This window comes from Cnephaeus nilssonii (assembly GCF_951640355.1).
Source record: "Cnephaeus nilssonii genome assembly, chromosome: 9".
In the NCBI taxonomy this organism is placed as follows: domain Eukaryota; kingdom Metazoa; phylum Chordata; class Mammalia; order Chiroptera; family Vespertilionidae; genus Cnephaeus; species Cnephaeus nilssonii.
Window position 1 is genome coordinate 10,492,973 of NC_137080.1, and position 20,467 is coordinate 10,513,439.

General features: G+C 43.1%; 1 protein-coding gene across 1 annotated transcript in view; it reads right to left on the reverse strand.

Annotated features, from left to right (window-relative positions):
- UST (uronyl 2-sulfotransferase) overlaps positions 1-20,467 on the reverse strand; it is a gene marked incomplete at both ends in the record, with an annotated part of 166,170 nt that overhangs the window by 33,201 nt on the left and 112,502 nt on the right. The gene's annotated exons all lie outside the window — the stretch shown is intronic.

Consider the following 20,467-nt stretch of genomic DNA (forward strand, 5'->3'; position numbering starts at 1 on the left):
CTAAGAATGTTTAAGACTGCAGCAACTAGACTGGAAAGGATTCCTATTTTTGCTTTGCTACTTTAGAAAAATAAGCGGTTTTCCTTGGATTGTTTGCTTTCTTAAATTCCATTCCCCGATTCATTAAAATCCTTATGAAAGCCAAAGTTGTTGACATGACTAAAACCAATGGCTTTACTGTTATCCAGATATAGTCTTTGCACCCACTTTATTAAAGCAGTCAATTTTAGTCAATTTCAACTATGAAAGTCTTTCTTGCAAAAAAAGTAAACAGAGTAACATATCTAGAATATCAATGAACATCATCTCAACAGAATTTCTAAGCTTTCCACAAACATTAGGTTCTTAAGGATTTAGCCAAATAAAATTGCCTACAATCATAGCTCTTAATAGCTATCCCATCTCTCTCAGACCCTCATGTTTTCGATTTTGCTGTTTACATATATAGAGAGGCAGTAGAATACAATGGTCAAGAGCAAGGGGTGTTGGAAATTAACCAGGCCCGGGTTTGAATGTTGGCTCTGCCAATGACCAGCTCGTTGACCTAGGAAAGTTCCAAATCATCTTTGATGTTGGATATCTTACCTGGAAATGCCATTCCTTACAAAATGGGCATAATAACAGTATCTACCTCAGAGGGTTTTACTAGGATAAAACCAAAGGGTTTTAAAAAGTGTCTGGGGCACAATAAATTCCCAATAAATGTGAACTGTAATGATGACAATATTATCATTATCTTTCTCAAAATCTGTTCTCTCAGAACATCAGCATGCTGCCACAAAAATGAGAAGTGCTAATCTTCCCATCTGAAACAAAATAATTTAAGTTCAAATTTAATTAAAAATTTAGTGGATAAATCATACTTCTTGCAATTACAGATATCAAGACTTCAAGGTGCTCAGCTCCTTCAAAAGTTTAAAAGACGGTGGTTCAGTAAAAGCAAAGATTCGTATCCTATTTTGTATTCATATATGTTTATAGATAGACTTTCCCCACCTACATATTCACTAGCTTTATAACTTTCTTAACATGCCTTCTGCTTACTAATAGCACACAATCTAGAATTGATTATGTGATGCTTTAAACTTCAGAAATATATTTTGGATGATTCATGTATTTTTCTACCAAGTTCCATTTGGATAGGGACTATGTTTTTTTCTATTCATTTCCTCTTCTGTTGCATATTGCCTAAACTGGGCAAATAAAGGTTTCAAAAAATAACTCATGACTGAAGCATCTAAAACACCTTAAAAAAAAAAAGAGTAAAGTTTTGTAAGAAACTCTCCCGAAACCATCACTAGAATAGAGGAGAAGTGCAGGGGTGTACACGTAATGGCTGAGACACAAGGACAAATCATGGCCCTGCTGAGATCAGCGGTGCCATTCAATCCTCTGCCCAATCCCCTGGGTTATGTAATGTGGCCCAAACCAACTCAGACTCCCTTTCTTATGGCGTAAAATGCTATTTAACGAAATAATAAAATACAAAGAGCATCAATGGGAGATGGTGTGTCAAAAGTCCCAACACTGCCCATGAATTGGTGTTAGGGAAATCAGGTCCATTTTCAAGCCTTTTCCTTTTCTGCATTGACTTCCCCAATTTTTTCCAGAATATTCACCACTGCTTTGTGGAAACCCCCAAGGGATGCAGAGGGGGCTGTCTGACTTTCTGGGCCTTTTCTGGTCAGTTGATTACCCTTCTCCCTCAACTCCCTAGGGTTGACCACAATGTGGTTGAAGGCAGTTTTGGGGTTCTCTATTCTTAGACATAAGTGTTTCCCCAGACTATGGCTGTGCAAGACCTATTGCTCAGTGTGAAATGGAGAGCTCGTTGATGATTGAAGTTTCCTGGATAACGAGTCCTAGCCTGTGGGATCCATGTTCCATGGTGGAGACTCTGGTCTATGTCTGGCTGTGGCCCTCACCCCCAACACATCATCTTCCCTGGGCTGCCTGCCTCATCTGTGTCTCCGGACTGCAGCCACCCGATGTGCCTGGAGTTTGGTTTGCTTGCACCTTCTGTCCCAGTTGCCACCTCAGCCTGGCTGAACCATCTGCCTAGCTGTTGCCCTGGCTTGGCTCCTTGACTTGTGAGTCTTTACAAACATTCTAAATAAAGTGGAAAATAATTAGGAAGAGACAGTCAAATAGTTAGTCACCCAATAGTCCAAGTCAAATGGAAGAAAATGCAAACCAATCCAACTTCACATTCCATTTTCCCACATCTCCTGACTCTCAACATTTTTGTACAATTAATCATTACTTCTATAAAACTCAGAATCAATTTATATCCACCAGAGGTGTGATGGTTATGGCTAATACATTTCCACAGAAAAGTCCATGACTCTTACTTTTACCACTTAATTTTAAAGGAGTTTTGAAAGTAAAATTTATTGAAAAAATATCAATGAAGTCTAAACTTTACTCCCTGAAAATTCTTGTGTTTACCTCTCAGAAAGAATCCCCATCAGCCAAGAGGAAAAGTAAACAGGCAAATGTCATTTTAACATTCCTTTAGAACTGTGCTATGGAACATGAGGGAGTCTGAGCAGAATTTGGAGTGTCCGCACCTACAAACCTAACAAATCAATGACCTCAAGATACCAGAGAATGCAGACTTTATCAGGTGCCATCTGTAGTCACTCAATAAAAAGCATATAAGGGATGTCTGGTCAAACCTGCATCCCTGACATGAAATTAGTTGCACAGTTCACATCTGGTTTGGCTAAACTGTGATGCTGACATTTAATCTTAATGTTATGATGACTTGTGGAGAGGAAGGCAAGTCAGCTACTGCAGAGTTAAGTCCATTTGTTTTCCGATTAAGGACAGTCACTCTGCGGTAGAAAAGACCCATGTCTACTCTCATGTAATTAAACCATTCTAAGTATCTTCATGGTGACCCCAAATGGTCAAGGATTCAGACCCAGGAAGCCAATTCCTGCCCATACGGTATTTACACAATAGTTCATATGTCAAGATAATAATTTCTAGACTACTAAAAAGTTAAGTAGAGACATGGAATTTTAGTATCTTAGGGCTAGAAACTGTCACACAAGTTCACATCTCTTATATACACTCAGAAAAGGCTGTGTGTGTGTGTGTGTGTAACTAGAGATGTATTTTAAAAGGACCATTGGCTAGAATTTAGTAGGCAATTTGTTGAAATATAAAGGAGAGTTGCTGATAAGAAGTTGGAAGTCTTTAGGGAGAGAGGCTGGCAAGAGACAAAAAGTGGAACCCTGGATTGCATCTGTACGGATCTGCACTGCCCCCTAGAGAGTGACGTTTTTCATTTACTCAGGGGAGTCAATGTTGCTGCATGTGCAGAAAAGTACACGGAAGAGAAGGGTTCAAATTTTGTGTGATTCTAGCAATGCCACAGCGGTCTAGGGGACATTGCTTCTGCTTCTCTCTGTCACATGTAATTTTTATCCAATCATTCAATTATTTTCCTAAAACAAATAACACTTTCCCAAAACTTAAAATTCTACATGCTTGCCCTAGCTCCATGGTTGGCAAACTGTGGCTCGTGAGCCATATGCGGCTCTTTGGCCCCTTGAGTGTGGCTCTTCCACAAAATACCACGGCCTGAGCGAGTCTATTTTGAAGAAGTGGTGTTAGAAGAAGTTTAAGTTTAAAAAATTTGGCTCTCAATAGAAATTTCAATCGTTGTACTGTTGATATTTGGCTCTGTTGACTAATGAGTTTGCTGACCACTGCCCTAGCTGGTTTGGCTCAGTGGATAGAGTGTTGGCCTGCCGACTGAAGGGTCCCAGGTTCAATTCCAGTGAAGGGCACATGCCTAGCCTGTGGGTTCAAACCCCAGTGGGGAGCGTGCAGGAGGCAGTCGATCAATGATTCCCTCTCATCATTGATGTTTCTATCTCTCTCTCACCTTTCCTCTCTGAAATCAATAAAAATATATTTTAAATAAACAAATAAATAAACTTCTACATGCTTATTATACAACTAGAGGCCTGGTGCATGAAATCCGTGCATGGGAGGGGGGTCCCTCAGCTTGGCCTGCACCCTCTCAAAATCTGGGACTCCTGCAAGATCGGGCCTAAACTGGCAGTCAGACATCCCTCTGGCAATCTGGGACCACTGGCTCCTAACCCCTTGCCAGCCTTCCTGCCTGATTGCCCCTAACCACTCTGTCTGCCTGCCTGATCACCCCTAACTGCCTCTGCCTGCCTGCTTAATCACCCCTAACCACTCTGCCTGCCTTGCCTGATCACCCCTAACTGCTGGCCTGCCTGCCTGATCACCTCTAACCACCTCTGCCTCCACTCCCACCATGGCAGCTTCGTCCAAGGACGTCCAGAAGGTCATTCAGCTGTCCAGTCTAATTAGCATATTATGCTTTTATTATTATAGATTATTATAGATAATTGGGAAATAAAGAAGAAACATCACTAGATTCCTACCACCTGGATATGACTAATGAGCATGAACAATTTGAGATATTTCAATTTCACTATATTCCTTGTTTATATAGTTTTTCTAATAAAATTGGCATCATATTATAAATACTATTAGCTACCCCTTTCCCCCACACTTCATGTCCCATCATATGTTGAGCAATTGCCTACGCCATTAAATGGTTTTGAAACACAACTTAAATAGTTTAGTGTGTGTTATTCTTCATATTGATGTACCAAAATTTATATGACCATTTTTTTATTTTAAGATAGTTAAGTCCATTTTGGTTTGCAATTGTTAACTTTACAGTGAAGTGCATCCTTAGAATAGTTTTCATGCACCTGTCTGATTTGTTTTCTAGAATTAGAATGCCTGCATCAAATGCTATAAACATTGTTTTTTGCTCATCAAAACATCAAGGAACAACTTACATTTAATAAATACATACTTTAATATAATTCAATGAGTTGTTGGCAGCTACATACATGTGAAACCACTGCCACAATGAAGACACAGAATATTTCCCTGCCATTACATTCTAAGGGTTGGTACTATGTATTGTTAAATTACTCTTTACCCCAGATTGTACCAATTTTCCCTCCCTCAGCAGTCTCCTAATTATTTCCTAAAATGCAACTTCTCTGCACTCTCCCATCATCAGGGACACTCATACTGCTTAGTGTTTCTCCATTTAACAGACAACAATAATTTAATAGAAAATAAGGTCTCATTATAATGTTCATTTCCTAGATTATTAGTGAGGCTAGGCTTATTTTTAAATATATTTATCGGTCACTTGTATTTCTTTTCCCCTACTTTTTTCTGTTAGTGTTTTTCTTATGGATTTATAAAAACTCTTTATATATTAATGATATTAACCATATGATATCTTATCATTGTTACAAATATTTTGCCCACTTAAGTAGTTTTAAACATGCGTACTTTAAGTTTTAGTTAAGCTTAAATATTCTTCACTCTTTTTGTATATATATTTGTTTTATTGCCTTATAGATCCTTAACAAAACATTGGAAAAATTGGCACCTATATTTTCTTCTATTTTTCTTCTTTTTCTATTAAAAAATTCACTCTCTAGGCCATTTGAAATTATTAAGGTCCATGGTATAATGTGAGATTCTATTTTTTCTCTAACCAACATTTTACACATTCATGTACTCTTTCCTCATAACGATCTCTACCATATAGCACATCGCTTTTTACATTGGCATCTGTTTTGTTCCACTGACTTGTCTGTCTGAGCTTGTGTCTTTACATCATTATATTAAGCCCAGGAGCTTTCTAATATTTTAGAATCTTATAGGGCAAATACCTTTTGATTTTTTTAAAAATCACTGGCCATCTTATATGTTTATTTTTCCAGATGAGCTTGAGAATCACTTTAAGTTAAAAGAATTTCTTTAAATTGTATGCCAATTTGAGAAAAATGACATTTTTATGATCATCTACATTTGCATGCACGGACATGGATCATCCCCTTGTTTTGCATTTCTGTGGTGGTTGCTGTTCCCTGAGTAAAGTTTGGTGCCCACATTTCAAGTAGAAATTCTGGGGTCTCTCAAGAGCTGGAACTGTTGATGAAAAATTCTGAGCTTAACTAAAGCTGACTACATGGAAATGGCCTAGGTGTGGGAGGTACAACCGATTAGGTTTCAGAAAGCCAAGAAGACTTTTACATTTTGAAATGCTCCACACATAGTAACGAAAATGTGTTTCTATGACTCTGACTAATGAGCCTTGGTGTTAAAATTCTAGTTCTAGTCCATTAAAGAAACAAGGGCTATGCTCACAGCACCGTTCTTGAAAACTCCATGTTAACTGGGCATTAGCGAGCATTGGTCGAATATGGCTAAGTATTAGCACCACTCGTTTTTCCCATTAGCTTACTTATTCTATTTCACAGATATGTGGAAACAAAGCCTGGCTTCAATTTGTATCTGAGATGGGGTGCGGATGTCGTTTTACTCTTGGTTTATATTAAAAATAAACTAGAAGAGCAAGTGGGAAAGTTTCACAGGATGTGGTTGGTCAGCTTCAAGTGACCTCTACATTTGCATTAGAAAACAACTCTATTGACTTCAAAGGCGATTTTCAAAAATAATGCAGAAGGAAAAGAATTTCTCCTGAACTCCAAACAGAGACACTTCCAAGAAGTCAAGCTGCCCAGATGAGTAGGCACGAAGTGGGCAGTTCCACTACCACAAGAAAGGCTGAAGCCAGCAGAGTTCTCATGCTACACACCACTACGCCTCATGCCAGGGAACACTGGAACGCAACACTATGACAAATAGACTTTGGAACAACTGTGTTGCTCTCCTTTAAAACTCAAAGACTGGACCAGCTTGAGCACTTGTTGAAAACTCTGCCCTACTAGAGATTGAAAATGAGGAATCAAATAAAACAACTAGAAAAGTGCCTTGGGAACTGTACATTTGTGCACTAGTACATTATCTCCATTAAACCTTAGCCCACCTCTGTAAGGTCACTCTGTTCCTCTTTCAGACAGGAGGAAGCTGAAGCCCAGATAGGTTAAGGAACTGGCCCAGGGTTAAACAGGTGCTATGCATTAGAGCTGATTTCAAACCCAAGTCTATTGGCTCCAAAGTCCAGGTCCATGACCTGTAAAGGCTACTGCTTTCTCATCTCAGGAAAAGAGAGAGAGAAAAAAAAACCCTCATTAACAGAAGAAGCCTTTTCTGAAAGTGCAGCTATTAGCTTCCTAATAGACTGTCAAGGACAAGGTGAAGTGAACTAGGTTCCCAAAGGCCCAGCTCACCTCGTGGCCTGCTAAAGGGCAGTGGTGGCTTGAACTCAGCAGCTGGCACTGGGACCAGCTTATAACACCCACTGTGTGTAGCCTGTACAATTCCACATGAAAGAAGCTCTGAGCCTACGTTTGTTAACCTTCCAGGATAGGGTTGAAGCCACTGCCGCTTACCAGTGGACTCTGTCCACTAAGTAAAAAACTCCAAGCCCCAGAAATAGGGTTGCAATGATGCACTCCAGCCACATGCATGTCCTAAGTGTATTAAAGCTCTGTATGGATTTAAGAGGGAAATCTCTTTCCAATGAACACTTCTTGACTGTGGCCTTGAGGAAACAGTAGTGATTGAGAGACACGTGTCTGGCACCCAGCAATCTGGCATCTGTGCTTTCTATGGTGAGCTGGAAATTCCGCATAATGCTTTCAGGCAGGATTTCGGGTGGTGGTTATCTTTAATTATAACTGAGAGGACTTCAATCTTTCAAACTTGGGTGACTGGCAACATGATGGAGCGGTAGGGTGATCTATCTCCCTTTAAATAAATTTAAAAAACACACCATGAAATACCACCAAGATGATTAAAGGAAGCAGAGAACTAGGAGTTGCCTTGCTTCTGAAGACCCCACTGCTTTCTCTGAGAGAATCCAGTAGACTTTAAGCTGGTTTTTCAACCCTAAGAGCTGCTCAATGTGTGAGGTGTCAACACCACTCTAGAATCCCTTGGGGCTTCCCAGGCCAGCATCTCTTATCACCCCCGGGGGGTGGACAAGAGAGTCAGGACGCTCATCGGTGGCCCTGGAGCACCAAGAAGCCCTTCCTGCCCTTAGCAGGGGTGGACACACAGGTGCTCAAAAACACGTTTGCTACACCATATTGAGTTTGTACAACAAATAAATTCTTCTTCATATTTCTCCCTAGCACTATATCTTTAGTAAAAAAAAAATAAATAAAAATAATAATAATAATAATAATAATAATAATAAAATTTACTAAAAAATGAAGGGGAACTTATGGAAAAATAAGGAAGATAGGAGTACCTTTCAAAATAAATTAGTTTCATAAAAAGATGAACTTAAATTTACAGTTTCTGAGCTCAAAGAGCTAATTATAAATATCCTTTAACAACCAGAAAAGCTGACACATCCACACTTTATCTAAAGACTGTGTCCTAGGACTCAACCTCAGAACTAAATAGTCCCAGATCGGTTACACGCCCACTGAAGAATGGCATTTACCAACTTACAGAATCTGGCCCACTCTTGGTGAGACATTGATTATTTCAGCAAAGGGTGCTCACTCGGGGTAAGATTCTTTTATGTTTTGTGAAACAAAACGAAACACTAAGCCTCTGATGCTGGCATGTTGGCCTTTTTCTTCTGGGTGGATTCCTTTTTGCAAGTGCGTCCTGCCCCACATGAACCTGATATCTAAAGCACGTGTTATTGGAAGAAGCTTTGCTATTTGTGCCCAAAACATTAGACCTCTGAGCACATTATTAAGCAAACTTGAAAACGACTTGGATCTTTCTCAGGAGCTCTCCAGATGCATTACTGCCTTTCAGCAGGGCTCAGCATTCTTGTCTCTGGTGGTATTAAGTGCGAGCCACAGGCATGTAGCAGACGCCATTGCACCAATAAATCCCACGGCTGAAAGAGGCATGGGAGACCCCAGTCACACTTAATATTAAGTTCGACTTAGCGATACAGACTTCTGAGCAGCACTCCCACCCACCCAACACCTTCAGAAAGCACGATTTGGGAAACTGCAGATGTCGATTGTTATTTGGACACCGTGTTCCCTCACTGATACCAAGGAAAAAGGGAGTGAGAGAAAGGGGAAACTATAACCACAGGACCACAATTGAGGCCACAAATAAGCTACTGCATGTCAACAGAAGTCAGATACTGACAACAGAATTTTTTAAAGTGGAAAAACATTGGCATTTTAAAAGAATATGTTAATATATCTTAAGGGTTAGGAACTAGTAGAAATCTCCAGCTGAACAGAGGGAACTGTTTAGCAGAACCCTCATGAAATTGATTTAAGTTTTACAAGGAATTAAGTTACAGTTTTCGACTCTGGACCATTAAAACCAACTATTCAGCCAAAAAAATGTATTTGGGATTTAACATTTTCTTCTGGAAAAACATCTTAAAAGTGACGTACCCTAGTCACTTACAGGCTGTGAAACTCTATTTTAACAATATGATGGGGCGCACTTTCAACCAAAGCAAAGTTAATAATAATCTGGTCTAAGATCAAGACTAATAACACGTGTGGTTTGGTATCTACTTATAGACACTCTGGGAGTTGTGTGGTCTTTCTTGATAGCCATTGGGGCTGATTCTGGGTTGGTGAAAGTAAGCTAATCTTCCATGATCAATGCCAGGAACCAACTCACATGCCCTATTATACTTAGGCAAACAATATCCTAAGCTATAATGTGGCAATCTAGAAGCATGGAAGAGCCAAAAATCACCCTGAACAAACACAAGACTTCGTCACCATTTGGAGTGTCAGCTCTATATTCTGGTTCTAAAAAAGATGGCTGACCTCAGTCTATATCAGGCCAGTCTTGACTGGGAGCCAGCTCAATAGCCCTACTGGCCATTCTCCATAGCTCTGGCCTGTCTGTGTCAAGGCTCACACCCACGGGGCTTACACTTCTATGATGGGGCTCAAAGTCCCCCTGAAGGGGCATGTCAGTGGGCAGGCATTCTAGGGACCAGCCACTGGAAAGGGAGGGGGGCAGGTGTGAGCGTGAGAGACCTGGAGAGCGGGTCTCTCCATGGTCTGTGACTCTTACTGGCCTGGGGGTTGGGAACGCCTACACAAACCTAAAAATACTTTGCTTCCCAGGAAAAAGTAGGCGCAAACATTTGATTTTATTTTTTTTCATATAGAGTAAGAGGGACGAGCCAGTGTAAGGATTCCCCAAGGACCAGGTGGTGGCCTTCAGACTCAGAACATCTACTGTGGGCAGAGCAGAGAGCTGTAGAAATGGTATGGTTTCCTGGGAGGAGGAATGGTGCTGCTCAAAATCTACTCCTCTGCAGAAAGCTCTCATTTTGGGAGCATGGGCCATGCCTGCACTTCTACTATTGACAAGTTCTTCCCTTGAAGTGAAGTGTCACACCTCAGGAGGACTCCGTTAGACCACAGGTGGCAGGTTAGTGTGGTGGTTAGGGTCCAAATCCTGGTGCTGTGTGACCCAGGGCAGGCTACTGGGGTGTAGAGTGTATTACCACCCACTAAGGCCACTGAGATTTCATGCTCTGTCCTTGTTGCTCATGTGCTGAAGGAAAGCGGCAAAAGGCAAGATAATGGACTAGCTGCAATGAAAGTTTACGTCACCTTCCTGTATTTCTACTGAACCAAATTTAGATGACTACAGCAACATATTTTCCCCTAAAAAGTTTTAAATCATTGTAAGTACACGTATAAGAAAAAGTACCTGAAATGATTCTTTTTCTAAGAAATCTCCTCATAAAATAGTGATGTGTCATTTAATATACCTTTAAACTTAATTTACTCATCTATAAAATGGAAACAATAAGTATCTATGTCATTGGGTTGTTCTGAAGAATAAGTTAGTGAATCCACTAAAATGCTTATCATAGTACATGCCTTCAATATTATTTCAATGAATTTTTATTGAATTCCTATAATGTGCAAAGCACTGTTCTGGGAGTTACTATAATTGTCATTGTTAATAGAAATTCCCTTGGACGAGACAAACTGTGTGACTGTCAGCTGTTAATACCCTCATACTTATAGAATTGTCTTGGGGGGAGTGGGCCACAGGATAGCTAAGTTTTAGGAGACGGTGGTTCTGATGCCAAGGTCTATTGGCATGGAGTGGGTGGTTTAGGGTGTGGGAGTGCCCTACAGGGATGCTGGGAGTTGGGAGGCAGGGTTAGAGTGGAGGAACTCTCTCTAGAAAGATGGAGTAGGAAGAAGCAGAAGAGAAACGTCATTTGCTCGCAATAAGCAGCATTCATCCTGGTTATGGGCAAAGCATGACCAACAGTGGGACTTGGGTCCTCAGTTGGAGGAGAGAACAAATACAGACCAGGCATCCAAACCATGGTGCGTGCATTTCACTGTGACCAGAGACTGTGCCAATGCTCTCCACCATCGTGGAGCCTTCAGGACTCAGCATAAGGCTGGTGCCCCCGGGAGAGGCGAGACACCCTCCTGAAGGGCAAGGAGCATGGACTAGGGGACAAAAGGCAGGAACTCCCAGCACTGGGTCTTCCCCTGGGCTAGGCCCTCAGGAAGCCAGTTCAAGCCTGTGTGCAAATGGTCCAGGTTTACGCCCTCTGTGACTTCTCTGCGCTTCTGCAGGACATGCTGGATCCATCTCACTGGGCTGGAGGTCTAAGAGGAAGCTTCTCCACACACTACTGAGCCAGCTCCTCCTGAGGCTGTGCATTCAATCTTCTGCCAGGACATGCACAAGAGTCAACCAATGAATGCACATATAAGCGGACCAACAGATCGATGTGTCTCTGTCTTTCTCTCTTCTTCTTCTTCTTCTTCTTCTTCTTCTTCTTCTTCTTCTTCTTCTTCTCCTTCTCCTTCTCCTTCTCCTTCTCCTTCTTCTTCGCCTCCTCCTCCTCCTTCTCCTCTTCTTCCTCTTCTTCTCTCCCTCTCTCTCAAATCAACCAATCAATAAAAAATTAGTCAATAAAAAAATCATCACAGCCATGCTAACCGCCAGCTAACCCATCCCCAGCCTCCAGCCCCACTGCAGCGGGTGTGCCTGGCGGGGAAAACAAACACACCTCCCACACCTGAGCCTCCGTGTTTACTTTGAGTTTGTTTTCCCACTGACTGACTTTCCTTTCAGTCTGGGCTTTAAAAGCCACTCTCTGAGCGAACGCAGGAGATCCCAGCAGTCCCAACACCACGCCTCATATGGAATGCATTTGGAGAGGGGAAAACTCGCACCGAGCGGTTCTACGATCTTGAACGGGCTTGGGCATGGCGAGGCTGGAATTTCAGAGCTGGCTTTTGTTTGCCTCCGTCATGAAACATTTGTTATATGAGCTGCTGCTACTGCTTCGAAGGCAGCTGCTGCCGAGAAACCCTCTCCACGGCTGCTTTTTCTCCGGGCCGGTAGCTGGCTGACAGCGTTCTTGAACTGAGGCCCCGGACTCTCAGGGCTGGGGTGTCCTGGCGTTGCGCTAGGGAAGCGGCACATGAGAGCACATGTAATGCAGACGCATGTTTCCACCGAGTTCCATAGGAATGTGTCTTTGGAGGGTCGTGCACTCTGCCTCGGGTCACGAGTGTCTTTTTATCAATTGTTATCATTTACCTTCTCTCCCATCAAAGAGATCACTCATACAGGCCTGGTTTGTCTTTGAGGTAATTTGAAAAACAGCAGTTTTGAGCCTCATTATGACAACATCATTCAGTAAAAACCCCATGGGGTCTAATTAGTAAATTATCACGAGTGGCTCTTGTTTTTGTTTGTTTTGCTTTTGAAATGTCACCAGGACTATTTATTTCACCCAGACCCAGATGCTGAAGGTGCATATGCAGCGATCACATGAGAGAAGCATGTACCACAGACCGAGCTTAGAGCTACAAACACAAAACTGGTCACCGGAACCTTTAAGTCCAGGTACTTAGGACACTCCCAGCCAGATGCAGTGGGCCGACTGCATGCCTTCAACCCCTCTCCTCTGCAGATTTTCACAAAAATGACGGCAAAGAATAACAATTTTATAAATGATTGCGAGATCACAAGGACAAGAACTGGAGAGGGCTGTCAGAGGAAGACAGGCCTCCGCCAGTTTCTGGAAGGTGAAGAGCGGCCGGAGGAGCACAGTTGACGCAGCCGAGCAGAGGAAGCACGTCTGAAGTGCTGGCAGAAGGGGACATAGGTACATCAGGAGTGACAGCTCCCCCTGCAGAAACCCTGAGACATGGAGGGGCGGCACCCGGTGTCCCAGGGGCAAAGCTGGGCACGAGGCGGCCAGTCTGGGTATGAAGCCTTTGAGCCCCACGGTCCCCCACAGCTGCGTGCAGCCAGGTGTCCTGGGAGGCTTCCTCCCCATTCTCCGGGCATTCTCCATTGCCCGGGAGCAGGCAATCACAGGCTTAGTCTCCAGGGAATCTGGGCAGAGGCTCCAGACTGACTTGCTAAGCCAGAGGAGAGAAAGGAGAGGCATGGGCTAAAATAAGGACAGTTCGGTGAATGGTATGGTGAATGGGGACCTTCAGCTCCTGTTCCCACAGCAGCAACCAGATGTATACCCCACTCCCCTACCCCACCTCATATCCCACCCCCCAAGCAAATGTTTGGGGAATTTCTCAGTGGGGAAATTGAATAAGCACCAAAGAAAAAAGACCTACAATCAGTAACAACCCCTTCCCTCCACCCCCAGCAAACTGTCTAGTGTTGTGTGGTCGTCCCAAGTAGAATCCTGTAGTCCATAAGCCTCTCCCATTGTTCAGCCCTTTTAACCAGCTCTTTAGCGCCTCACCCTCAAATATAAATTCGGACAAAGATTACCAGAGGAAAGCCTTTGGACTGAGAAGAGGCCCAAACCAACCAAAAACAGTAAAGAGGATCCTGGAATAGATAGAGATAACACAGGGAATGAATAAAAACCTTTCTTTTAAGAAAAAAAAATCTGTCCTTTTCAGAGATTTAAGGTGGTGTTGCATCTAGTAAATTAGAACAAGATATTATGTAAAAAGAAAAAATATTTAAAAGGAGTTCTTGGAAAAGAAAAAAGTCAACAGAATGATAGGAATACAAACTGAGGAACTCTTCAAGAGGTTAAAAAAAAAAAAGAAAGACATGAAAATTAGAGAGGAAAAAAATAATAAAGCACATAGAAAGGATGAACCTATGGCTTCAAATCTGATCAACAGCATTCCAGAAATGAAACAGAGAAAAGGGTGGCAATAAAAATCTCAAAAGAAATAAGACAAGAAAAATTCTCAGAAATTAAAAGAATATACATTTTAAGCATGAAAAGTATCAACTGAATACTCAGCACACTGGTAATATTGTTATAACATTTCATAAAAGGAATAAAGTGAAGACCCCAGGAGAAAGAGAGAGAAAACGAGAAAGTCAGAGAAAAAGAAATGGAAAACGGAACGCGTGTATGAAGAAACCTGCACCCAGCCAAAATGGCCATTCAACGAGAGAGTTAGAGTTCTTCAAACATTCAGTGATTCAGAGAATTCACCCCCTCCCGTGCACCTTTGATCAGGAAGCAAGTTGGGAATATCCTGGAATAAAATGAGTTAATAAATCAAGAAACAGTATTCATGGGATTCAAGAGACCACAGAGCCGTGCCCCAGGGAAGCTGCCAAAGGAGGTTCTGAGTAATCAGCTCGATTGAAACAGGAAGGCCGAGCTCTGGTGGAGCAGGGGCGTGGTCCTGGGAGGTGGGTCAGTGGAATGGATCTACTTATCCGATAATAATGCTGAAAGAAACATCAAAAGTAATATGTGTACAACAGAACTAATGGCACATACGAAAATTTTGAGTTATAAATAAATCTAAGCAAATGAAAAAAACAACAACACCAAACACATCCCAAGGCAGTAATTAATTCCAGGGAAAACAACAAATTATTCAAGAAATGAAACAAAATGACAGCATGCTATTTGGATCAGCGACAAACAAATGTATATAATCACAGTAATACAAACAGGGACTACGCAACTAAAACATAGTCATTGCCATAGTAGGACGAGTGGGGGCGGGGGGAGAAGTAGAGGTAAGGGCGATGGCATAAGAGAACTAAAGACAATGCTCAAATAAATAAATGGGGAAACAGCATCCTGTGCAGAGCGGCTATAAATAGAGTGGTGGTTATCAGCAGAAACCGCGCGCCGTGCTGCGAGTGGGTGCCCCTGCACAAACAGGCTCCGCGGTGGGGAGGGCTGGAGTGGGAAGCTGCTGCTTTTCATTAGAAGTCTTTCAGTACTGTTTGATTTTTAATTATATGCACACGTTACTTTCATACATAAACTATAGTTAGAAAACAGGCAGGTCAAATTCTAGGAACACATGTTGTGAAAAACAGCTTCGGTGGTGCCTGTCTCTGACAAGGCAGCAGAAGTACCTAGAAGCACATGGTAAAAAAGCTGGGGGGTGGGGAGGGGGGAAGGCTTTCCCGTCAGAGTATCTGAAACAAGCAAAACTCTCCTGCTCTGCTCCGTGGGGCATTACACTGGATTCTCTGTGGGTTTGTGCACAATGAAACGCATGCGCTTAATATAGCCCACGAGGACCCACAAAACCAGGCCTGTTCTGTGCACAGGTGCGCCTGTAGTTTGCCGCTGTATTCTGTCACGGTCCGGTGCCGTTTGCGAGATGTGACTTTATCCTAGGCCGATAAAATGTCTGAAAAAATACAGACGGGGAAATGATATTTTTAATTTGAAAAAGATTTAGGCGAACAAAAATAGCAGCTTCCATGGTAAAATGTTGAGTCATGCAAAATGGGTAAGGATTGTGTTTCACCCCAGCTGGGGGTGAATTTATAAGCAAAGAATGTCAGAGAGGCAAGGCCATGAGCCAAGGGCGGAGAGACAGTTCTGAGATTCTCTGCCTACTGCTCTTTCCACATCACCACATGAATCCCTGGGGTGACATGGCCCGTGGGCATGAGAGAGCAGGGAGACCACAGGGTCTTCTATAAAGATCACCCCTTACCTCTGGGGGCAGGTCTCTCTTTCATCTTCTCTGGCCAGGCTTTAGAAGCATTTCAGCTTTGCAGCGTTTTTAGGAAAGTCCAAAAATTGAAAATTGTGGTGACTAATTTCACCCTTAGTAATATTCTTACTCAATGCAAAGCATATTACTGTCGAGCTCAACTAAAAACTGCTCAGAGTAGAAGTGATTCAATTCTGAAGAAGAAAAAATTCACCTCTACACACAGATCTTATGAGCCAGGTTTTTCGTTTGGAGAAATGAATCATAAGAGAAAAGTGTACACCCCCATGCCTGGCCACACCATGGGGGGCCTCTGGGGTTCCCCAGAGGATGAGGGATGGGACCTAGAATAGATCAATTTCCCAGGATGCATGGGGTGGGAGGTGGGGGCTAGGGGAAACTTCTGGAATGGTGATCCCAAGGGCCCCCAGCAAAGGGGGCTAGGAAGACCAGAGCCGGTATCAGGGGACACAGCCAGCTCACACTTGGGTCAAGGAGTGACTGGTAACAGAAGGGAAGTCCATGCGGGTGGGCAAAGGGAGCTAATCTAGGCGGTGGGGCAGGGCAGTCGTTGGTATCTGAAGACATGTAGTGGGATGCTCAGTGGGACAGTGTAATGCCAACTGGAACAAATGGGGGCCCCAGGCTGGATCTCAGGTGAGGAGACTGGGAAAACAGCAAGAAGGAACCCCCAGCATAGGGACCTGGGAACCTGGCAGTATCCCTGATGCACTGTTGGGAAGTGTGGGATCCTTGGGTGGTGGTCAGGCTTGGCAGAGGGTAGGGAAATGGGGGTGGTGGTGACACATGGCCCTCTGGCAACTGTGGCTTGGCCACTGCTTGTGGGCTTGGTATGTGACTCAGTTCCAGGTTGTACCACATAGGGCGCTGAGGCTGCTGATACTGTTCCTGGCTTGGGCAGGGCTGTCTTAGCAGCAGGGTGACTGAGCTGGAGGAATTGGGGCACCCAGCCCCCACAGGCAGGGTTAGCAGGCGGAGGCTGGACCACCCTGCATGCCTCCCACACTCTGGGGACTTCTGTGCCTTCACATCTTCATGCCTGCACTCTTGCTATATTTTTCTCCCCAGAATGCCTCCTTCCTCATCTACTCGGCAAACACCTATGTACCCTTGAAGGCCTGGCACAAATATCAGCAGTAGGAAGTGTCCCCCTAGCCCTGTGTGTGGTGGATTCCAGGCTAGACAAGGTTTTCCTAAATCTTTACATGGCCTTTCCCCAGGACTGGCATATTGCAGACACTTCAACATTTGCTGAATGTGTTTGTGGAATTGTTCTGGTATTTCAGATTATACCTGCTATTTAAATATTAGTTTTCTCAGAAGAGAACTATTTCAGGAAAGTTATTACTAGGAAATCAATGTCTGTAAATTAAGTCCTGTTTTCCTGTTAACCTTAGATAATAACACTGGAAATGCTTTCTCCTGGAGGAAGGAGGGTCCCAAGGCAAGAGTAAATTAGTAAGTAAGTGAAAAATCAATTTTAAAATATTATTCAGGATAATTATTATCTATAGATATAAAAGGCTAAGCGACCGTCGCATCCGAAACAAACGAACGGATGACCGAACAGGCTGTGTGGGGTGACCAGGCTGGCAGGGGGGTTAGTGAGGGGCGACCAAATGACTGAGCAGCAGGCTGCGCGGGGCGACCAGGCCGGCAGCGGGGTTAGTGAGGGGCGACCAGGCTGGTGCGGGGGGGGGGGGGCAGTTTGGGCGACCACGCCAGCAGGGGGTGCAGTAAGGGCGTGACCAGGCTGGTGGGGGGGGGCAGTTGGGGGTGACTATGCCAGTGGGAGGGGCAGTTGGGGGTGACCAGGCCAGCAGGGGGGGGGGGCAGTTAGGGGCAATCAGGCAGGCAGGCAGGTGAACAGTTAGGAGCCAGTGGTCCCGGATTGTGAGAGGGATGTCCAACTGCTGGTTTAGGCCCGATCCTTAGGATCGGGCCTAAACTGGCAGTCAGACATCTCCCAAGGTGTCCTGGATTGGAGAGAGTGCAGGCTGGGCTGAGGGGACCCACTCCCCCCACTCCCCCCCCAGTGCACAAATTTCGTGCACCGGGCCTCTAGTTTTTAATAAAATGAACAATTATAGTTGAAATGAGTTAAAAGTATACACACACACACACACACACACACACACACACACATATATATATATATATATATATATATATCTGCAAGTTAAGCTTTCATAAAATCAATTAAACACATTAGAGGCTGAATCCTTATGAGAAGGTGACATCTGTGCAAGCTGAATGCAGCTCTCAGTCTGCGGCTGTAGATGTTGCATCAAGAAAGTATTCCCCCCAAAGCCCTAAGTGTTTAGGAGTTAATTCAAAGGAATGTTTACATTATATGTTAATTTTAACTATTAAAACAGATATATGCTTTCAGTTTTCATTTCTAGACACTATTATAAAAGTCTAGCAATGCTGCTCCCTACCACTTCCCAGCCCCCGCCAGAAAGGTATCAAATGCTGTCAAATGGATCCATTTTCAAAATTATTTTCTTCCATATGCATTATGACACACTGGCTTAAGATAATACCTTAGTGATTTATCATGATTTCTGAACTCACATTCTTTTGTGACCAAGATAATTCATATAAGTGTTGGTGAGGATGTAAAGAAAAGGGAACCCTTGTGCACTGTTAGTGGGAATGCAGCTTGGTGCAGCCACTATGGAAAACAGTATGGACGTTCCTCAAAAAATTAAAAATGGAACTGCCTGAGGATCCAGCAATTCCACTTTTGGGTATATATATCCAAAGAAACCCAAAACACTACTATATGCACCCCTATGTTCACTGCAGTGTTGTTTACAATGGCCAAGATATGGAAGCAACCCAGTGCCCATCGATAAATAAGTGGATAAAAAAAGCAGTGGTACATATATACAATGGAACATTACTTGGCCATAAAAAATGACATCTTACCATTTGTGACAGCATGGATGGACCTAGAGGTTATTATGCTAGAGAGTATTAAGGCAGGCAGAGAAAGACAAATACTATATGAAGGGGATTAAGAACTACAAATTGGTAGTTATAAAATAGTCATGGGGATATAAAGTTCAGCATAGGGTATATAGGCAATAATATTATAATAACTACTAGAGGCTTGGTGCATGGATTCGCGCACAGTAGGGTTCCTCAGCCTGGCCTGCACCCTCTCGCAATCCGGGACCCCTTGGGGGATGTAGTAGTGCGTGAAGCAGCAGGCAGCCGGGGAGGAGCCTGAGCCCGGGCTGGAGGCCGTGCCACTCCCACTCAGTGCAGTGAAGGCGGGAGAGGCTCGTGCCCCCACAGCTGCGCCTGCCTGCCATGAGCCTGGCGTCTGGCGCCCATCAGTCAGCTGAGCGGTTCTTCCGCTGTGGGAGTGCAATGACCAACGGGGGGAAGCTCCTGTGTTGAGCGTCTGCACCCTGGTGGTGGTCAGTGCATGTCATAGTGGCCGGTTGACGACCGGTCGTTCGGTTGCTTGGGTACTTGAAATATTGGGGGGATCACTTTGTAAAAGCATATGATTGTCTAACCAGTATGCTATACACCTGAAACTAATACAAAATATTGAATATGAACTGCAATTACAAAAATTAAAAAATAATCTATAAAATTTTATTTTAAGCACTTAGCTTCTACTGTAATATGTACTATAAGGGTTTAATACCCAATAACCTCTGAGTTAGTGATTATGAAGAATTGTGAGAGGGTCACAGTTGATGGTGTTTGTGGTAGCACTGGGGGCAGAAGCTTGAGTGTCTGTGGTCGCTTAGGACTTGGTAACTGTGGGCAAACTAGTTGTTCAACCTCTTTGAATCTCATCTTCCTTGCTTAGAAAACAAGACAAAAGCTATTTGTCTTCCACATCTTCAGAGGATTCGTGTAAAAAATCAAATAAGATCCAGCATCTGAAAGTGCTTTAAAAACTGTAAATTTCTATGCAAATTATTATTACTTAGGAACTATTAATACATTTGTGATCCAAGACTATTCACTCAGATATGATTGTTATATATTAAAAAGTTTAGTTGTTTGAGCGAATGGATGCATGCGCGCGCGCGCGCACACACACATACACACACACACACACAGACGTCAATGTGATTAGATTCTAGCCTAGCACATGACTGCTGAAAAACAAATTTTTATGAAGAATATTGACCAACAGCAGACTGGTCTAGAATATAGACCTATTTTTGTAAATGATAATTGAGTCTTTAAACAACTTCATTGGTGTCTGTAAATGTGTACAGTATGAATTCCTCCCGACCAAAGGTTGTATCTCTGCCAGGTTCCAGAGTGTTTTTGAGTTTCGTTGCAGCACAAAAGCAATAGGAAGTAGGAAATAAACATGGAAATGACAGCATCAGTTTAATCCAGCGGTTGTAGAATGACGGGTTACTTTTATAAAACCAGAGTTGATGGTATGCAATAGTCTGCCCTTATCTGTGGTTTCCCTTTTTATGGATTCAGGGTCAACCAGGGTCTGAAAATATTAAATGGAAAACTCTAGAAAGAAACAATTCATAAATTTCAAATTGTGTGCT